The sequence below is a fragment of the Lygodium microphyllum genome, chromosome 13 (assembly GCF_053477565.2).
Source record: "Lygodium microphyllum isolate KBCC chromosome 13, Lygodium_microphyllum_v1.1.10, whole genome shotgun sequence".
In the NCBI taxonomy this organism is placed as follows: domain Eukaryota; kingdom Viridiplantae; phylum Streptophyta; class Polypodiopsida; order Schizaeales; family Lygodiaceae; genus Lygodium; species Lygodium microphyllum.
This window is the reverse complement of record NC_141147.1, coordinates 54050342-54071133: the sequence shown is the minus strand read 5'-3', so window position 1 is coordinate 54071133 and position 20792 is coordinate 54050342. Positions and strand designations below refer to the sequence as shown.

Sequence of the window (20792 nt, the reverse complement as noted above, 5' to 3'; positions counted from 1 at the left end):
TCAATAGTTCCTCACTATTGTCTCATAGTTGGGTCAGAGGCTTGGCTCACCCATCCCCAACTAGAGTTTTCAAGGGTGATTTGTTCAAGGCCTCTCCGTTTCTATTTCCCTTTGGTGGCTTTTCATTTGATCATATTTTTATATGGAGAGGGGGTCATGCTCCTGGGCTAGCTTTCTTCATCAATGGACTACATCAGTATTGGCACTCTTCTTGCCACCCTCAAATCTGCATCTCCTTTGGCCTTCCGCCACATCCAAGATCTAAGAGGGGATGTTAACAATCATGTGTCTTGTGTGATCATCTCCTGCCTATGGGCCTCACAGTCTGAGTCATGGAAGGACATTTGAAGCTCTGACATTGTATTTATATGTTATTTTATGTGTTTTAGACACTTTAGATGGAGGGCACATTAGTGCATTTCTTTTTGCGCACTTTTGGATATTTTTAGGGGTTTGATCATATTTAGGATTCTCCCTCTTTTTTGCCTATTTATAGGAAGCTTGCCCTCCCACTTTCATTATCCATTATCCATCATTGATCCTTCATGATCAGCCAACCCTCCTCATTCTTTCATCCCCCTACTACCGTCTAGCACCCACACTGATGCATAGAGCTGTGAGTTAGGGCTAACTGTTGCAGCCTTGTACTTTCATCCATTGCAGTCATATTGTTACTTCTCTCTCTTGCATTCTCTCTTTGTCTCCTTCCCTCTATGTTTACTTTCCTCTTTCCATTACGCACTCTCACAACCTCTCAGTATGGATATTCACATGGGAAAGAAAGAAATGCAATGTCTAATCTTAGACAAGGCTCGCATGATGGACAACAAGCTGAAAATGTTGTTGTTGGACAAGATGCACGGCCTTCAAGGCAAACTGATACTGATGACCAGCAAGGGAAAGAGAAATTCGATGACCAGTTCAAGAATCAAATGAGGACAACAATAAATCTCTTTGCTGAAGTGGCAAAGGATCCTCGATTTGTTTGATTTTTGAATGCTCCTACGAAGGACAGTAAGGGCAAGAAGAAAAAGTCATCTTCTACACCTTCAGGGCATGCATACAATGATAAGATAGCCATGATACTTTGGTAGTAGCACCATTTTTCATACAATGGTTGGTCAAGGACCGCATATGGGAATATATGGCACAACTCCTTATCATATGCAACAACCTATGCATGGTATGCAAGGCCCAATGTATTCACGAATGGTTGGTAATATGCATAACCCTATATATGGCAGCATTGGTTTGATGCCTAAATACAGAGTAGCTTGTTTGGTAATGCATTTGCACCCTTGAATGCTTATGGGACTTAAGGAATGAATACCAGTCATGGTGCAAATACATCAAATACACCCTTTTTGCAGCAGCTAGTATATAACAACTTGACTCCCAAAGGGATAGAAAAAGACTATGATGAGGGTGAAAAGGGAGTGAAGTTTTGAGTCCTTCAATGATACACAAGATACGCTAAAAGCTTTAACTTTCATTTAGCAATTTGATGCAGCCTATTCACGAGGAAACTTCACTGAATCCTCTAAGATTCGAAAGGCAGCCACTTTCTTGAAGGAAAATGCATTGTAGTGGTGGTCCACACTCTTAATATAAGGAAAAGTGTTGACCCGTGCGTGGAGTGATTGTGCAATTAATTTAATGAAAAATGAATAAGGAAAAAATTAATCAATGCACAACAATACTTGATCACGAATAAGAAGTAATGAATCAATGAAAGAGAAAGAGTACAATGCTCTTGGCGATCACACTAAATAAAGCCACACTTGTGCAAAACAAGGCACGAAGTGTCTTTAAATAATAAAATATGAAACCTTAATGGCTTAACCGTTATAGGAAACCCTAAAATAAACCCTAACCCTAGTGACACTAGGAGCAACAACTGCATTTAATGATGGTTTAAATGCCTAGGGAGCCCAGATCATGGATCAAAGGGCATCAATGCATAGCCCACAAGATGCATCGCTTACAAACCCCCCTCCACGAAATGGACGGACTGATTTAAGAAAAAAACAGTAAAATCCTAGAAAATGAAGAAAAATATAAGGTCATGGTTGCACAAGTTCATCCAAGTGGATACAGCAATCTATGACAATACATAGTATGACATATCATGGAACAAATGGAATCAAGTTCAAGGCTTGCAGAAAAGCCTGGAACTTTGGTCAAGGAAAAGCCTTCATGAAAAAATCTGCCAAGTTGTTTTCAGTGGGTATGTAAGACAACTCTATTTCTCTAGTTGACATCCGCTCACGAACATAATGATAATGAACCTCAATGTGCTTTGTGCAGGTATGGAACACTTGGTTCCGTGCAATGGCCAAAGCACTCTGGCTATCAATGTAGATAAGTGTCGGAGCTGTCTAGTGCACATGAAGATCTGCAAGTAACTTCCGGAGCCAAACACACTCCATTGTGGCTGTAAACACTGCTCTATACTCAGCTTCACAACTGAAAGTAGCAATTGTAGTTTGTTTCTTGTTAAACCAAGAAACAAGAGAGCCAAGAAGAAGCAATTGCCACCATGAGAGAGACAAGAATTTGAACATCCAACCCACTGTCAGAATATCCATGCAAAGAGAGTGAAGAATCAGCTTTGTAGAAAAGGCCACGATCCTGAGTGCCTTTAAGATATCAAACGACACACTTCAATGCCTGCCAATGATGTATTGAAGGGCTATGTATATATCTGATCAATTGGGAGATAGCAAACTCAAGATCGAGCCTCGTGTGACATAGATAAATCAAGCATCCAACAAGTAGTATCAAAGGATCCACTACCATCATCAGAAGTGAATCTAAAACTAGGCTCCAAGGGAGTAGACACAAGCTTACAATCCTCAAACTAAAAATGCTGAGTTCGCTATCCAATATACTTGGCTTGTGTCATAATGATGCCCCCCTCAATGGTGGCAAATTGGATACCCAAATAATAGTAAAGTGAACCAAGATCTATCATAGCAAATGTTTGCTATAAATCGGCCTTAAATTTTGTTGTAGGTTGGCAACAACCATGCCTACAAGCCAACAACTGGCAAGGCCAAATCATTGGATGCAAACACACTGTTCTTTAGGCTGCAGCCACAGGCAAACAAGTAAAAATGAGGGCACAAGGTGTGCAATTGTTGATGACAAAATTAAGTCGATGCAAGGGCAATGGCTCGAGGGACAACCAGCCAAGCAAGAGGAGCTCAATGGTGATGGCCAATAGCGAATGATCGCAAACAATGGTGAGCATAATGAAGAAACTTCCCTCTAATACCACTATTGACCCAAGTGTGGAGTGATTGTGCGATTAATTTAATGGGAAATGAATGAGAATGAAAGAATTTATTGATGCACAACAATACTCAATCACCAATAAGAAGTAATGAATTAATGAAAGAAAAAGAGTACAACACTCTTGACAATCACACTGAATAATGCCACACTTGGGCAAAATGAGGCATGAAGTGTCTTTAAATAATAAAATATGAAACCCTAATGGCTCAACCATCAAAGGAAACCCTAAAATAATCCTTAATCCTAGTGTCACGTAGTCATAGTTACATGAAACCGGCCGAAATGGCTCCTAGACAAGTCAAAAACGTGGAAACGGGAGATGGGACAAGCGAAACGCGTTTCGGCAAGCAAAATGTTTCACACGTTTTGGTGAAGTAACATGTGGCGTTTCAGCTCCCCAGCGAAACATTTTGACTAGCATTTCAAGGCATGATCGTGAAAGATGAAATGCCTACTCGAAAACACATGACGTTTCACGTTTTAACTCCAAGGTTTTACATAAAACAAAACGTTTTAATAAAACAAATCGTCAAACATTTCTTTTGTATAAAACGTTTGTTCTAAAATGTTCTAATAAAACAAAGCAGTAAACATTTCTTTTGGATAACATAAAAAGTTAAATAAAACGTTACGCATTTCTTTTAAAACTCTTCCCTTAAAGACTACCAGTCCAACAAATCCAAGACATTCCAATTTAAAATCAATGACCCCCACGATGTCATGATGGTACCACTAATACCCACTTTCTCTTCCGTTTCGTCTCAGCTCGGACTGTTGCAAATATTCGAATCATGAATCTCTCTCTCTCTCTCTCTCTCTCTCTCTCTCTCTCTCTCTCTCTCTCGTAATGGATGTTATATTTATAAAGTACTAAACGACAAAAGAGTTACAAAAGTCATGGCAAAGACGCAGAGGAATTTGCCATATGCCAAGGAAGTAAGTCCTCCCGAGGGAATAAGTCAGAGTGCCAAATGAGATCTATCTGCCAATGCAAGAGACCTTTAAGCCTAGCAATATGTCCCTGAACATTAGAGGCTGAATCAAAAAGAAAAGCATTCCGAATGGTCCAATTGTGCCAACAGTCCCAGTATCTAACTCTCTCTCTCTCTCTCTCTCTCTCTCTCTCTCTCTCTCTCCAAGTGGTACCTACCACTGCTGTACCAGAAAATCATTTATATTCAGTTGCAGCAAACTACTGCAGTAGTACAGTCTATCAGTGACCACTGACCACACATGCTGCAACAGAAAATCTCTCTTTGTTTCATGAGAATAATGCCAAATTTAACATCACAGCAAAATCTCTCTCTCGCTCTCTCTCTCTCTCTCTCTCTCTCTCTCTCTCTCTCTCTCTCTCATTATTCACTTAACATAATGGCAGATCAGCCTACAGAGTGCTCAAGTTTACTCTAACAGAGCAGATCACCTAGATTCTCTCTCTCTCTCTCTCTCTCTCCCCCCCCCCCCCCCCAAAAAGTGTAAAACAAAATATTTTGGAAAAGTAAAATACAACATCAAACCTTTACCTTAAATCTTATCCTAATCCTATACATATGTGCATGAAGCATCAGTCCAACTCACCTCAAGCCTCAAGCCTTTCGGTTTTAACTTCAAGCCACTAGCCTTTCAAGTTTCAATTCCAACTTCAAGCCACTTCCAATTCAACAGCCAGCTTAAGCCTCAAGCACACTTCTCACTCTCACATCTTGCATTTTAATCTGAAGCCTCAAGCACGCTTAGTCACCCTCAACTTCAGCCTTAAGTACACTTCCAACTCTCTCTCTCTCTCTCTCTCTCTCTCTCTCTCTCTCTCTCTCAGTTTCTCCCCTTCTTACCTCATAATGAGGCCTCAAGCCATGGAAGACCAACTTAATGAAACCCCTGAGAGAAAGAAATGGCCCAAACTGATTATTAGTGGCAACAAGTCACTGTGATGGGATCATACAATAGCAAGGCGGGTGGAGCAAGGCATTTTGAGTGTCACTTTTGTGGCATCAAACGAGGTGGAGGTGTTGATCGAGTGATGGCGCATCTCCTTAATGTTCCTAGCCATGGTATCAAAGGTTGTGACAAGATAACCCCAAAGGATCGTGCTCGCATGGCAAGGGATGTGAAGATATATCCAAAAAGTAGACCTCCAAAGGACACTCGTGTCATCCAAGCATCAATGCCTTCAACTAGAACTACTACCATTGGAAGTCGCACCCATGAGAGTGGAGCCAATCAAAAAACCACTTTTCCTATGATTAGCACAAGTAGTGGTACACAAGGTACATCATCCAACCCTCGAGCAAAACAAAATAGTTTGTTCACTGCATGGCACCCGCAAAGGAAAGCTCAAGTAGATCCAATTGTAACACGCTTTTTTTACTCATGTGGAATTCCCTTCAATGTGGCACGATCTCCTTTCTTCAAGAAGATGGTTTCCGAAATTGCGCAATTTGGCCCATCTTATCAACTTCCCAGCTATGATGCTTTATGTGAGAAACTCCTACAGGAGGAAGTGACTAGCATAAAGGCCGCCATCACACCAATCAAACAACAATGGGATAACTATGGGGTAAATCTCATTGGTGATGGTTGTTTTGACGTGCGTAGCCACTCCTTGGAAGATGTCCTTGCTAGATGTTGTGGTAAGGCTCTCTACATAAAATCCACAGAGTGCGGTGCTTGGTAGAAGACAACTCCTGTCTTACACAAGATATGGGCAGAAGCAGTTAAATATGTGGGGCCGAAAAATGTAATTCAGTTTGTCTCAGATGGGGAGGCAACAAATAGGTTTGCATGTGCTCTATTGGAGCAACAATACTCCCATATTACAGAGTCCATGTATGGCCCATTGTCTTAATAATTTATTGAAAGACATTGGAGTACTAGCATGGATCAAGAGCACTATCATTACAGGCAAGGAAATAATCTCTTTTGTCACCCACCATCACTTCTCTCTAGCCTTGTACAGAGAATATGCTAAAAAAGGAGCTACTAAAGTATTCTAAAACCAAGTTACAATTTTCTTATGCTTCTTCGCCTTTACAATATGAGGCCGGCTCTGAAAGAAGCAAATGGTTGCCGCTCCATCTTGGGCAACTTGGCCTACTTCAAGAACAACATTGGGTCAGTTGTGCTACACAGCTGTGACCCAAGATGCATATTGGGAAGAAGCAAAGCAATTGTTTCTTCTATGCTTGCCTATAGTTAATCTCTTGCAAAAAGTGGATAGCGATGTGCCATACATCGGTAAGATGTATGAAGCAATGGATCGTATCATTGAGAACATTCATGCTCTTAACTTGGCTTCATACAAAAAACAAGAAATTGGGAAGCTTGCTATAAGTAGATGAAACCAATACTACTCAGCACTTCATTATGTTGCTTATATGCTTGATCCAGAGTTTCAACATAAGGGAAGGCAACTCCAAGCTGATGCTCAAATTATACGGGGTTGAAACTCCACACTTCAGAAGTTGGTGGAAAGTCCTAAGGAATGGCAGCGAATCAAAGATCAACTCACAAGCTACCATAAGAAAGAAGGCATGTTTGGCTGGCCTGATGCCCAACGTGATAGGTAATTTACAATTGTCTTAGTTTTTCTTTTTATATAAGGTTTTGAACTTTTTTTTTTTTTGAATGTTGTAGATTCCATGTAGGTGGAGTAACATGGTGGGAGGACTATGGGACTGATTCTCCAATGTTGCAAAGAATCCTAAGCGAAGTTTGTGCATCTTCCGCACTAGAAAGACTTTGGAGCACATTCAGCCATATCCACAGAAAGAAGAGGAACAAGTTAGGCACACAGAAGGCTGATGATTTAGTGTTTGTTAATGCAAACTTACTTGTGTTTGCTAACAAAAATAAAGACCGAGTACACTTGTGACTTGTACATTGGCTTTCATAAAGATGAACAGAATCCAAGTTCTGTACAAGAAGCTGCAAATGAAGAGCAGGATGCTAACGAAGAGATTCAAGACAATGAGATCAATGAAGATGATAAAGAGGAAGAAATTCTAGATGAGACAGATAGTCGATGTTTTTTATCTTCTTAGCACTTCTACTTGTTGTAGAATTTGTATTTTCCATTTTGTCCTTCAAATTTGAATGCAACCTTTAGATATTTGATATTTTATAAGTTTGATCTTACCTCCATTATTAATTCAAAATGGTATTCTAATTCTCAAATCTCTATCTTTCAAGCTTCAACTTAAAAAATTAATAAATAAAGCTTTCCAATATACACATCTTAAAATATTCTTAAGAAGGATATTATGCAACATGTAACCTTGTATCCCCTTGATGATGTGGTGTTCCCGTTCCCGTTTCCGTTCCCATTTCGACGTTTCCCTCAACTATGCACTTAGTACTAGGACACTGGGGGCAATAATTACATTTAATGACAGTTTAAATGCCTAGGGAGCCCAAATCATGGAATAAAGGGCATCAACGCATAGCCCACGAGATGGCCTATAAAAGCACTATCAACATGAAAGCAATTCAAGCAAATGTTTGCATCGAATTGGTTGACAAGCACTTTTGAGGTAGACATCATAACAACTTGGAATAAGCTTAATGCAAAGGAATGTAAAAATTTAGAGTAATACAATAAGAAGTTTTGGGATGCATTGCTACCTGTCACTTCTTATCGTCCCGTTCTTCTTCATGAGCAAGTGGAAAAGTATGTATGTGGTCTACCTAAAGGAATCAAGGATTTTTGCATTAAATCCATCGTGTCTAGTATGTCTCAGCTCATAGAGATTGCCGCCACAATGGATGCCTTGCTATCAAAAAAAAAAAAAAGCTTCCAAGAGAGTGGGGAGAAGCCGAATAAAAAGTTATCAAAGATTGAGAACAGGGGCAAATCTGAAAATCAACCTAAAAAGAGATCTAAACAATAAAGAAAGGGCCGGAAATAACCTACACAACATAGGGAGTTAATGTCTGCAAATAAATGTTTTCTTTGTGAACAGGAGGGTCACATTGCTAAGGATTGTCCCTAATACCAACCTTCCTTCCCTAGATGGGTGGTAATTCCCTAATTACAACTTGGTTACAACAGCAACATTTATTACAAAACTGAGAAATGCAAATTAACTCACAATCTTGGACAATGGACATCCTCTTGGGCCCAAAATTGGCACCCCTTTCAGTATTTCTTTAACTTAATTGAAAAAGAAGTTGATGTACAATGGGATTTTCCCAATCTCTTTCGGTATTCCAACTCCCCATGCTATCCAAAATGACCAACAAGTTTTCAATCTATTTTTCCCCTTTGATTCGGACAATCAATTGGCCTTCACCCACTTTGATGGAGATGGAAAATGCCCCAAATTCATTGATTTGCTAGTCCCTCCACTTGAATTTGATTAAAAACAACTTCAACCTTATTGAATCCAAGTCTTGGAGCTTCCAATTTCTAGCACACTTCCTGAGGCTACTAAACCCTAATTTTTGCTGCAAATTAAGATTTACAACAGAGATATCTGAAATTTCCATCCTTTGGTGATCCCAATGCTATAATATTCAAAGCAAGGCTGTAGAAAGGCTAGGAGATGAGAGAGAATACTAAGGCGATAGAAAAAACAGACTTTCTTTGCAAAGAGCTGAAGAAAATCAGTCATTTACTGATGTTGCCCTGTCTCAATAATCTCTAGATGCTGTCGCCTACTATTGGAAACCCTCTCCTTGCTCTTGCTTGCAATAAATGCTGCCGTCAACAGCCCAAATGCTGTCACTTGCAGTTAGGGGGTTCCCAGGAGCTGTCACCTACAGCCAACCTGCTCTTTCCTGCTAGAAAATGAAGGAAAAACGATCCCAATCAACTCCAACAGTTCCCCATGATTCACAACAACAGAATGGTCATGTTTTTCCTCTTCTTCAACCTCCCACCAACCTTCATGGGCAAGTTTGCCATGGCAACTTTCCCAAAGGTCATTATCCATAATTAAATATTAATTTTCAGTCTTCAAATACTGAAAATTAGCCTAATAATTATTTTGATGTCCAAAAAAATAATTTGACTTGCCAATAATTAAATTAGCTAGGCAACTTCCATTCCCGAGTGTCTTTCCGCCATCTTTGACCATCAGATTGGTATTAAATACCATTAAACGCCAGTTCTCTAGTGTCGCTAACTGATACTAATGGCTAAGTGAATGACCTAGACCAATAACTAACACTAGATACCACCAAGTACTTGTGTAGCATAACTTATAGCAACTTTTGCCTTTGACATTCCGTGATTTCCTCAAGTCTTACTTAACCCTAGTTACACCTCACATGTGCAACATTTACTTAACTATGTGTTTAAAAATTAATCCACATATTAAGTGAGGTTTCAAAAATACATGTCCTCATAACAACCCTCCCCCTTAAAATCCTTGCAATCGTCCTCAATTGCACTGCCAAATGCATCAAAAGTAAAATAGTAGACTAGAATTTCCATAAGGCATCATAGTTAACATAACATTGTGCATGTTGTTCAACCATTCCATATGCCCAACACATTCTAAAAATTACCAGCCAATATAACATAATATAAGACTCACAAAGAATCTTGAAAACATTGCCAGATTGTTATGTGACATATCTATTTCTCATGAGCTCAACTCATATGGCAAAACCAAACCGTAGCATAGCATGAACCATGGGTAAAATATCAGTGGCATCATATCTACATGCATGCTTTCCACATAGCGATCAACCTCAAAGATCTTATCTTTTGTGTGCAAAATAGGGATATTTTCTTACCACCCTCTACCATTTCAAAAGGAGAATTGCCAATGGAACTATGCATTGTGTTGTTATATGCAAACTCAACCAATGGCAAATACTATTCCCACTACGCTTTGTGGTTTGATATATAGCACTTCAAAAGATCTAACATTGTGGAATTAGCCTCCTTGGACTGGCCATCAATTTGTGGATGGAAAGATGAAAAGAATTCCAGCGTTGTGCCCATGTTCTCAAACAACCCTTTCCAAAACAAACTTGTCATTCATGGATCGCGATCACTAATGATTGATTCTGGCATACCATGATACTTAAAGACATGCTTCATAAAAAGACATGCCATATGATCAACCTTGATCTTTTTTCTCACAAGGAATGAAATGGACTTACTTACTAAACATACATATGATAGTCCATATCCCCTCATTCCCTATAGGTGTGCATGGACGCTCAAAGATAAAATCCATTGCAATGTTCTACCAAGGCCTATCAAAAATAGGCAAGGGCTGCAATGAACCCAACATCTTTTGCCTATCATACTTAACTTTTTGGCACACTATGCATGTCTTGACAAACTGCTCAACATCATGCCTCAAACCAGCTAATAAAATAATTGTTCAACTGTCTTAATTGTGGCCTCAATACATCTATGACCCACATAAGGAGAAGCATGACTCTCAATCATTACCTTGGCCCTCAACTGCTTTGTGACACAGTTGCCCATGAATCATCAAAAAGCCCTCTCGAAGTACGACATGATCATGCCTTTGGCCATTGCAAAGCTGATCAAAGACATTTCCAAAGCCAAAATCAGCAACATACTGATCCTTCATGGCATCCAACTCACTATGATAAACCATATTGACAGCCAATAACTGAGGCTTACATGACAATCCATCGGCCATTACACTCTTTTTGCCATCTATGTACACAATTTGAAAGTAAAACATAGACAAAAAGTTTACCTATCACATATGCTTCTCAAATAACTTCGTCTAGGTCAAAAAGTCGTGCAAAATTTGGTGGTCTATCTGCACTATGAAATCATCTCCTAAAAGATAATGTTTTCATATAGAAAGTGCATGAATTATAGCCAAGAGTTCTTTCTCACAAACCTATAAATTTCTCTCCGCACCATGGAGAACACAACTCTCATAAGCAACCACAAGGCTGTCTTGAATTAAAACAACCTCAATGTTGTTTCCACATACATCACACTGCACAACAAATGACTTCCTGAGATCACAGGATCCGAAGTTATCTTTTCTTTTAATACATAAAATGCTGAAATTTCCATTTTTGTCCATCTAAATGGTATATTCTTCTTCTGCAAAGCATGCAATGGAGAAGCAATTTCAGCAAAGTTTCGTACATACTTCCTGTAGTAGGAACATAGATCCATAAAGTTACAGATCTAATGAACATTTCGAAGATGTGGCCATGAACGAATTGCCTCAACCTTAGCAAAAGCCATCAGCCGATATAATGTGGCCAAAAAATTGAATCTCATACAAAAATAATTCACTTTTCTTGTCATTAGTCAAGAACTGGTGCCTATACATCTTATTGAATACTATTGCCAAATGCTTGTGATGCTTGGCCTCGTTCTTCGAAAAGACAATCCTGTCATCAAAGAAAGTGCCCACAAATTCCCTATGCTGCTGAAAGATGCGATCCATCATTCTATTAAACGTGACAAGAGCATTCATAAGCCCAAATGGCATGACAAGAAACTCATATAAACCAAAAGATATTCCAAAGGCTGTCTTGGCTCAAGTCTATTCCGAATCTAATGGTAACCACTTTTCAAATCTATGCGGCTGAAGATGGCTACCCCCTGCAATCTATCCAAGATATCATCAATCCTAGAAATTAGAAATCTATTCTTTATCGTGTTTTTGTTCAAAGCACAATAGTCAATGCACATACGCCATGACCCGTCCTTCTGCATTAAAAGCACTGGAGAACAAAACGGAGATGAATTGGGCTGAATCAGCCCTTTCTCTAACAACTCATTGACCTAACTCATAATCTCCTGTTGGGCTGCACTAACCCTATAAGGTGGCTTATTAGGTGGGCTTCTGCCGGGGATTAAATCTATGCCATGATCCTCAAGCCTTTCAAGTGGCAAGTATCTTGGAAGTGACTAAGAAAAGCAATCAGCATACATTTGCAAAAATGACATGCGATCTTTATCCAAACTAGTCACATTCACAACATTTCCATTATCACTCTTATCCTTAGTGAAAACCAAGTAAGCTGAAAGATGATTTTTCATTACTTTGGAAATAGTAGAAGCAGATACAACAAGGATGTTTTTTCCTTTCAATTTTACATCCAAAGTATGAACTTTGCCTCTATGGAAGAGGGTCACAATCTTATCATGAGCATCAATCATTGCATACACACGATGGCACCATGGTATACCAAGCAAAATATCACATCCTTCCAATGGAGCAATAAAAAACTCTTCACTATCTACATAACTCTGAATGTGCAAATGAAGCTTTCCAATGATAGGAGCGACTGACTCTGTGTGCCCCTTGCATGGCATACCAATCTCAACCATGGGCCCATCTCATCTTTCCAATACCTAAACGGTTTGCCATATCAAGAGAGGAAATTTGATTGTGCCCCTGGATCAAGAAAAATCAATGCATGCTGATCTCTGATTTTGCCATGTATCTTGCAAAGGACAGTGCTATCATCATTGGGTTGATCTACCACTACATCAGACACTAAACCAGCAATGGTTTTGCCTTTCTTTCCCTTATTATCATCCTTTTCAGCTTGTTTATTAGAACAGCTACGTGCCATGTGCCCTTCTTGTTCACAAATAAAGCATTTATTTACAGCCATCAACTCCTTACGTCGTGAATCATTTTTTCCACTCTTTCTCTGTAATCTATTCCTCTTTCCAGCCCTATTTTCAGATCTGCCCTGATTTTCAAATTTATTTTCAGATTTATCCTTTTTCTCAGCCTTAGCCTCAATGACATGTGGCTTGACATCACTGTCTTGGAATCATGCATCCTTTCTACACAGCAATGTGTTGGCTGTAGAAGCAGTTTCTATAAGCTGAGACATGCTGGAAACAATGGACTCAATGCAGAAATCTCGAATGCCCTTTCGCAAACCACCAATATACTTCTCCACCTGCTCATGGAGGAGTACTGTACGATAAGAAGTAACTGGCAGCAATGCATCCCAAAACTTCTTATTATACTAATCCAAGTTCTTACAATCTTTGAAATTCAATTGATTCCAAGCTATCATAATGTCTACTTCAAAGGTACTTGTCAACCAATTTAAAGCAAACATTTGCTTGAATTGGACCCAAGTGGTAGTAGGTGACTTCCCTTGAATAAGAAGTGTAGAACACCACCGCAATGCATTTCCCTTCAAAAATGTAGCTTCCTTTCATATCTTAGATGCCTCTATGAAGTTGCCTCCGGAGTAGGCTGTCAAAAGATGACGTACCAACGAGACAGTAGGGTTTGCAGGGAGGAACACAAAGTGAACTCTGCAAACATGGAGAAGAGAAGAGAAGAGAAGAGAGAAGAAACTCTGATGAATGGAATGAAGTTCCGAATCATGGAGTGAATGTGATACAAGGGAAGAAGGGTGCCATAGCACAAGGAAGATGATCAAGATAGCCACGAACCATGAACCGCAATGTCCTCCTAAAGGGGTGTGAGGGTAGTGGAGAGGCCGGAGAGAAGAGGTGACAAACTGAATGAATTAGCCGTAAGAAATAAATGAGAGAGTGGCCTATAAATAGGCACATTCAATCTAGGATGGCGCCCCTTTTTGGGGCTGCAAACCCTAAACGCAAAACGCAAAACGCAAAAATGCAAAAACGCAAACTGTGGGTAAAGGGTGAAGGGTTTCTCAACACCCCCTCTCTGGCCCAAAAAGGGAAACAAGAGAAGAGTGAGGTGGAGATGCAATGCTACATGCTGAAGAATGCTCATACAGCAAGTGCCACTTGGACAGTGTTCCTCATGTGGAAATTGTTCACTTGCCCAAGTCCCCTAGTACAAAGATGATGAAAACATGCAATGCAGAGGAGGAATGTCAGACTTTGTGTGGTGCCGAGAACCATAAGGATATGCCCGTACTCAATCTCGAGTGGTGACTCCATGCGGACCAAGGGACGAAGATAAGAAAAAGAGGAGGAAGAAGATGTAGAGAATCCCTAAGATCCAAGATTTCCACTAGAAATGTAACCTATAGTAAAGGACAGTAGACAGAGTGAACTGGAGAACCCGAAACTCAACCTTGGGAGAGAAGCCACTAGCTCCGTGCATCCATGCTAGAAGGAATATGAAGGTCTCGTCACCAGGTCGCGGCTGAACCTCCGAGGTTCAGAACTGGGTGGTACCTGAAGATCCTGGGTATCAAGAGAAGAGATGACTGGTCGAAGACAACCACCCTAAGAAACTAGAGGATGGGTGAAGAACTTCATGTGGAGTAGGTTCCCCCTCTGAGGTGGGAGGTGGAGGGGCCTCCACTGAAGTCGAAGAAGAAGTAGATGCCCCCTCTGAGAGCAAAGAAATAACATCCCCCTCTGAAGTAGATAGGGAATCCAAAAACTCATGGATCACGAACTTCGAAATGTCTGATGGCGAAGGAAGTACCATTAGTCGTGCCGAAGAAGGTATTTGGGGTGCCGAAAAGCTCCCATAGGTAGCCTCTCGAACCTGAGTAGTCGAGGGTGGAGAAGGACAAGGCTCAGAATAAGTAAGAGGTGGGCAACAGTCGCTGTCTCTCAGTGGAGCAAACTGGGTAGCCGAAGAAGAGGAAGGAGTTGAGCAGCCACTGTCTCTTGAAGGAGTAGACTGACGAGGAGATGGTATCAAACAATCATTTTCTCTCAATAAGCGGACTGCAGATCTGTAGGTCGTGGAAGCCATTGTACCTGAAAACAAGTGGGAGAAGACGGCCGCTGACATTGCGATGATCTTCGAGAGGTCGTAGCGCTAATCAATCCTCCATGTGCTCAAAAGGACTTAGTGTGCATCGGATGCATCTTATTGCCTTGAGCATAGTACTCTGATAGCCGATGTAGAATGATCTCTGTGGCCTAGAAAGGAGAGGTCGCACAAGGAGTGCTTGGTGGAAGATGCATGTACTCCAGAGGGGTGGGGAGCAAAGGTCAAAGTCGGCAAGCATCGATGGTGTGTCCGGTGATGCCATAGTCGGAGCACCCAATAGTCTGGTCATCTATTGGTAAAGAAACCATGGATACCAGTGTGCCTTGTTGAAGAAGGAGGTCACCCACCATGAACCACGAACCACAATGTCTACCTTAAGGGGTGTGAGGGCAGTGTAAAACACGAACCACAATCTCTGCCTCAAGGGGTGGAAGGGCAGTGAAAGGGTTGGAAGTGAGCTGCCTGTGGGAGGAGGATGTGACCAACAGTAAGAGGTTGCAACCATTAGAAAGACGCAAGTGAGGAGAGAGAAGACTAAAAACGCTGGCAGGACAGCCTGTACGAGAGCGAGACTAAAAACATAGGCAGCAAGTGAGAGAAAGACTAAAAACGCAAGAAAAAACAGCAGCAGCAGTCAATATGCTGAAATCAGCTCCGAACAGTGTGTGATAAGCTAAAAACAGGCACCAAACTGTTGTAAACAGCAATGGCCAGCTTGGACCGCGATATCCTCCGTGTTTGGGGTGTGGGCAACAAGCTGAAATACTTGAAATCTGCAAAAACGAGATTGTTTTCTAAATGGAGAGTGATCAGCAACAGTTATTCTGTTGTAAATAGCTGCAAACTACAGGTGGAAGGCTGGAAACAAGCGCCAGATTGTAGATAATAGCAAGGGACAGCTGAGACTGCGATGTCCTCTGCGAAAGGGATGTGGGCAGCAAGCTGAAACACCTGAAATCTAAAAAAATGAGATTTTGATACCGCGGAAGAAAAAGAGAGATGGATGCCAAACCGGCCACCGGTCTTTGCCTTCACTGGAGTGGAGGATCTTTACCAGTGTTTGAGCAGAACCAGCTCTGATACCATGTCAAAAGATAACGTACCAGGGAGATAGTAGGGTTTGCGGGGAGGAACATGGAGTAAACTCGGCAAACGTGGAGAAGAGAAGAGAAGAGAGACGAAACTCTGATGAATGGAATGATGAAGTTCCGAATCATGGAGTGAATGTGATACAAGGAAGCAAGGGTGCCGTAGCACAAGGAAGATGATGAAGATAGCCACGAACAAGGAACCGCAATGTCCTCCTGAAGGGATGTGAGGGTAGTGGAGAGGCTGGAGAGAAGAGGTGACGGCGGACTGAATGAATCAACCGTAAGGAATGAATGAGAGAGTGGCCTATAAATAGGCACAGTCAGTCTAGGATGGCGCCCCTTTTTGGGGCTGCAAACCCTAAACACAAACCCTAAACGCAAAACACAGAAACGCAAAAACACAAACTGTGGGTGAAGGGTTTCTCAACATAGGCTACATCAAACTGCTAGATAAAAGCAAATGCTTTCAACCTATCTTGTGCACCACTGAAAGGCTCAAATTTCACACTTTTGCCACCTTCATCATAGTCCTTCGGCGGACCTATGGGAGTCAAGTTAACATAAATAGGCTACTACAAAAAGGGTGCATTTGCTATATTTACAAGATAACCAGCACTATCAAATGCTCCTTCCTAACCATCACCAAATCCTTGTGCTCCACAGTCTCTAGGGGTGCAAATACAAATCCATATGGCTGTCAAGATTGTGGGAGAGAAGGAAGGAGTCTCACTTGTAGGTTTCTTGCTTGCACAATGGGAGAATACACACAAGGGTGGAGGCTGAAAACAGTTTTCCTCTTCTTAGTTGTGTAAGCCAAAAGAACTCTCATACAAAGAAATAGAAGAACCCTATATATGGGTCTCAAACCAAACTCAACTAACTAAGGTGGCATACTAACTGAGCCACGAACTAGAGTAGATAAGGATAGCTATCATGTAGCTATTATTCATGGGCGGTGTACCAACCGCATCTGCAATAACTGACACGTCGGTGACATAAATGCACAACGGTCACCCTGGCATATCACGAGTGGAGCTCGATATCTCAACACTTCCCCTCGAGCTCAATCCCAATTCCTGCACACCAAGCAGGTCTCTGAACTTGCGCAGCTTCTCTACGCCCAATGCCTTCGTGAATATGTCAGCTACCTGATCCTCTGTGCTGACATAAACTAGATCAATAAGACCTAGTAAAACCCTCTCCCGCACATAGTGATAATGCACCTCAATGTGCTTTGTTCTAGCATGATAGACTGGGTTATTTGCCAAGTGTATACTACTCATGTTGTCACAATAAATGACAACTGGCCCATCTGTAGGCTGATGCATATCATAAAGTAGCTTATGCAACCAAGCTACCTCACATGCAGCCATTGCTGCGCCCCTGTACTCAGCCTCTGTGCTCGACAAGGCAACTGTAGGCTGTTTCTTGCTGCTCCAAGTGACTGCAGCACTCCCAAAAGAGAACACATATCCACTGGTAGATCGTCTATCAGAAATACTACCAACCCAATCAGCATCAATGTATCCATGCAACTGTATCTGAACCCCAGTCTCATAAAGTAGTCCATACTGCAATGTGGACTTCACATACCTGAGTATACGTCTAGCCGCATCCAAATGCGGTTTCCTTGGAGCCTGCATAAACTGACTTACCAATCCAACAGCATAGCTCAAATCTGGCCTGGTAATAGTCATATAAATCAAACTTTCTACTATGCGTCTGTACATAGTAGGGTCTTCCAGAAGCTCACCTACATCTGTGCTCAGCTTCACATTCTGCTTCAAAGGAACTGAAATAGGCTTACAGCCTGTCATCCCATATTTGGACAGCATGTCCAATCCATACTGCCTCTGCAAGAGCCGTATCCCACTTGGTGATCTAATCACCTCAATGCCCAAGAAATAATGCAGCTCTCCCAAATCCTTCATCTCAAACTTCTGCTTTAATAGCATTTTCACATGAAAAATATCTTCATCACTGTCACCTGTCATAATCAAATCATCAACATAAATGACAAGTAGCATAATACATTTCTCTGTTTTTCTTACATAAAGTGAGAAATCTGCCTTGAAAATCTGAAAGCCAATAGTGACAAGATACTATCCTATCTTGTCAAACCATGCTCTAGGTACTTGCTTCAAGCCATACAAGGCTTTCTTCAACCTGCAAACAAACTCAGGATGAACAGCATGCACATAACCTGGTAGCTGCTCCATATAGACCTCTTCTTGTAAATCACCATGCAAGAAGGCATTCTTTACATCCATCTGATGTAAAGACCATCCCTTTGATGCAGCCATAGCAATGACTGCTCTTACGGTTGCCATCCTTGCAACCGGACTGAATGTTTCTTCATAATCAATGCCATATGTTTGTGCATACCCCTTGACTACTAATCTTGCCTTATATCTATTCACAGAACCATCTGCATTGTATTTCACCTTATAAACCCACTTACACCCAATTGCATTCTTACCTTTAGGCAAAGGTACCAATTCCCATGTAGCATTTGCTTCCAAGGCATCCATTTCTTCATCCATGGCATTCTCCCATTTTTCTTTTCCCATGGCTTGCTCAAAAAAGGTGGGTTCTGGTTCATGTATCACTTTAACCACATATGCATAGTGAATGGCTGTAAATCCATCATATTTCAACCTATCCACAGGATACCTAGCTCTGGTAGACCTGCGCAAAGTAGGTTCACTCCCAGGTGCTCTCAAAACATCCCCGGTCTTCTTTACTCTAGATGTAACAATAGAAGGAATACCCAACTCATTATCAATGCTCTATTCTGAGCCACTGGATTCACCATCTACATATGAGTGACCTGCATTCACATCAAACATAGACTGATCTACCTTCTCTTTTCCTTTTCGTGATACCTGCATACCACTATCTGCATTGCTTTGAGAAGATTCTCCTGATCTCAATCTGCCTGTCCATGGCAAAGGATGTGAACCACTGCTAGAGGACACTCCAGGTCCACTAATATCTTGTGACTGCTGCTGTGAATTCTGTGCAGCATTACCATTTTGTGCATCTACATTATCAATCACAGTTACTGGTTTATACCAGCTACTCATCTCATCAAAAACATCTCTGCTCACTGTAAACTTACGAGTAGAAGGGTTATAGCATCTATACCCTTTCTGCTGCAAAGAGTAACCAATAAAGATGCACTTCTCAGCTTTTGGATCCAACTTGGATCTCAACTCATCTGGCACATGAACATAGGCAATGCAGCCAAAAATCTTCAAATGAGAAATATCTGGTTTCCTACCAGTATATCTCTCCTCTGGAGTCATCCCATGTATTGCTCCAGTGGGAGTCATGTTCATTATGTAGACTGCTGTAGCAATTGCTTCAGCCCAGTAAAAATTTGGCATGTCTTTTTCGTTGAGCATGGCACGAGATACCTCTCCAATATGCCTGTTTTTCCTTTCTGCAATTCCATTTTGTTGTGGGGTATGACTGCATGAATATTGCTGCTTTATGCCATGCTCCTGCAGGAACCTTACAAACTCATTTGAGAGGTACTCTCCCCCTCCATCTGACCTTAGGTATTTTATGCAGGCCTGTTTCTTTTTCAACCATAGCTTTAAGAGTTTTGAAATGCCCAAAAACTTCACTTTTCTTTTTCATAAAATACACCTAAACTTTTTTGCTATAGTCATCAATAAAAGTGACAAAATAATGACAGCCTCCAAGACATGCAGTTTTAGTAGTCCACACATCAGAGTGGATTAATTCCAATGGCTTCTTACTCTCTTGAACATGTCTAGAAAATGGTTTCCTTGCCTGTTTTCCAAACTGACAGGCTTCACATACCTTATGCATTTCTGCAACCTTGAATTTAGGCAATCCTGCAACAATATTTTGGGCTTGCATTGATTTAAATCGCTGTACATTAACATGACCAATGCGTTTATGCCAGATATCAATATCTGTAACTACACCGGTCCCATGTGCAAACATTGCTGCACTCAATTCAGGCATGTCTGCATCCAATGTAAACATTCTGCCCTTCTTCTTTTCTTTTGCTATCAAGCGACCTTTATTTTTCATATCCTCAACAAAGCATCCATGAGGATTAAATCTGACCTGCAAGCCCTGCTCAACCATTTGACCAACAGAAACCAGATTCTTGGTGATATTCGAGACATGAAATACATCGAACAGGTATTTCTTTTTCCCATCCTGTATAGACAAATGAATTTTTTCAATCTGCACAATAGGATGTGCAGTATCATCACCACTCACCACAAATCCTGGTTTTTCTATTTTCCTTGCATCCTCCATCCATTTTGCATGACCTGTCATGTGGTTTGATACACCTGAGTCAACATACCACACTTCGTTGCTTTCTTTTGCACTTGTCACAGAATTATTCATGTGTTGCACCATAAACAAATGCTCATTTCTGTCATCACCCTGTCTACTAGAAGATGCATAATTTCCTTATTGCAGTTTTCGATTCATGATGTCATTCTGCTTTTTATAGCAATCTTTAGCCATATGATCCATTTTACCACAGTAGTAGCATTCAACATTACTGTTTGCATTTTGGCCTCTTTGCCATCCACCACGACCTCTTTAGCTTCCCCTGCCTCTAGAGTTATCACGTCCTCCTCCATAGGACTGGTTTTCTTGAGTTTGCTGCGTATTCTGATTTCTACCACGGCCTCCAGATCGGCCTCCTCTACCTCTGCCTCTACCTCTTCCAGCGTTTGAGTAGAAGACAGCT

At 41.1% G+C, this 20792-nt stretch overlaps 1 protein-coding gene and 1 pseudogene across 2 annotated transcripts in view; one reads left to right on the top strand and one right to left on the bottom strand.

Moving 5' to 3' along the window:
* The window catches only part of LOC148026626 (uncharacterized), a 41540-nt gene that overhangs the window by 13381 nt on the left and 7367 nt on the right, over nucleotides 1-20792 (bottom strand). The window lies entirely within an intron of this gene.
* Nucleotides 5318-7337, top strand: LOC148026627 (uncharacterized; annotated as a pseudogene).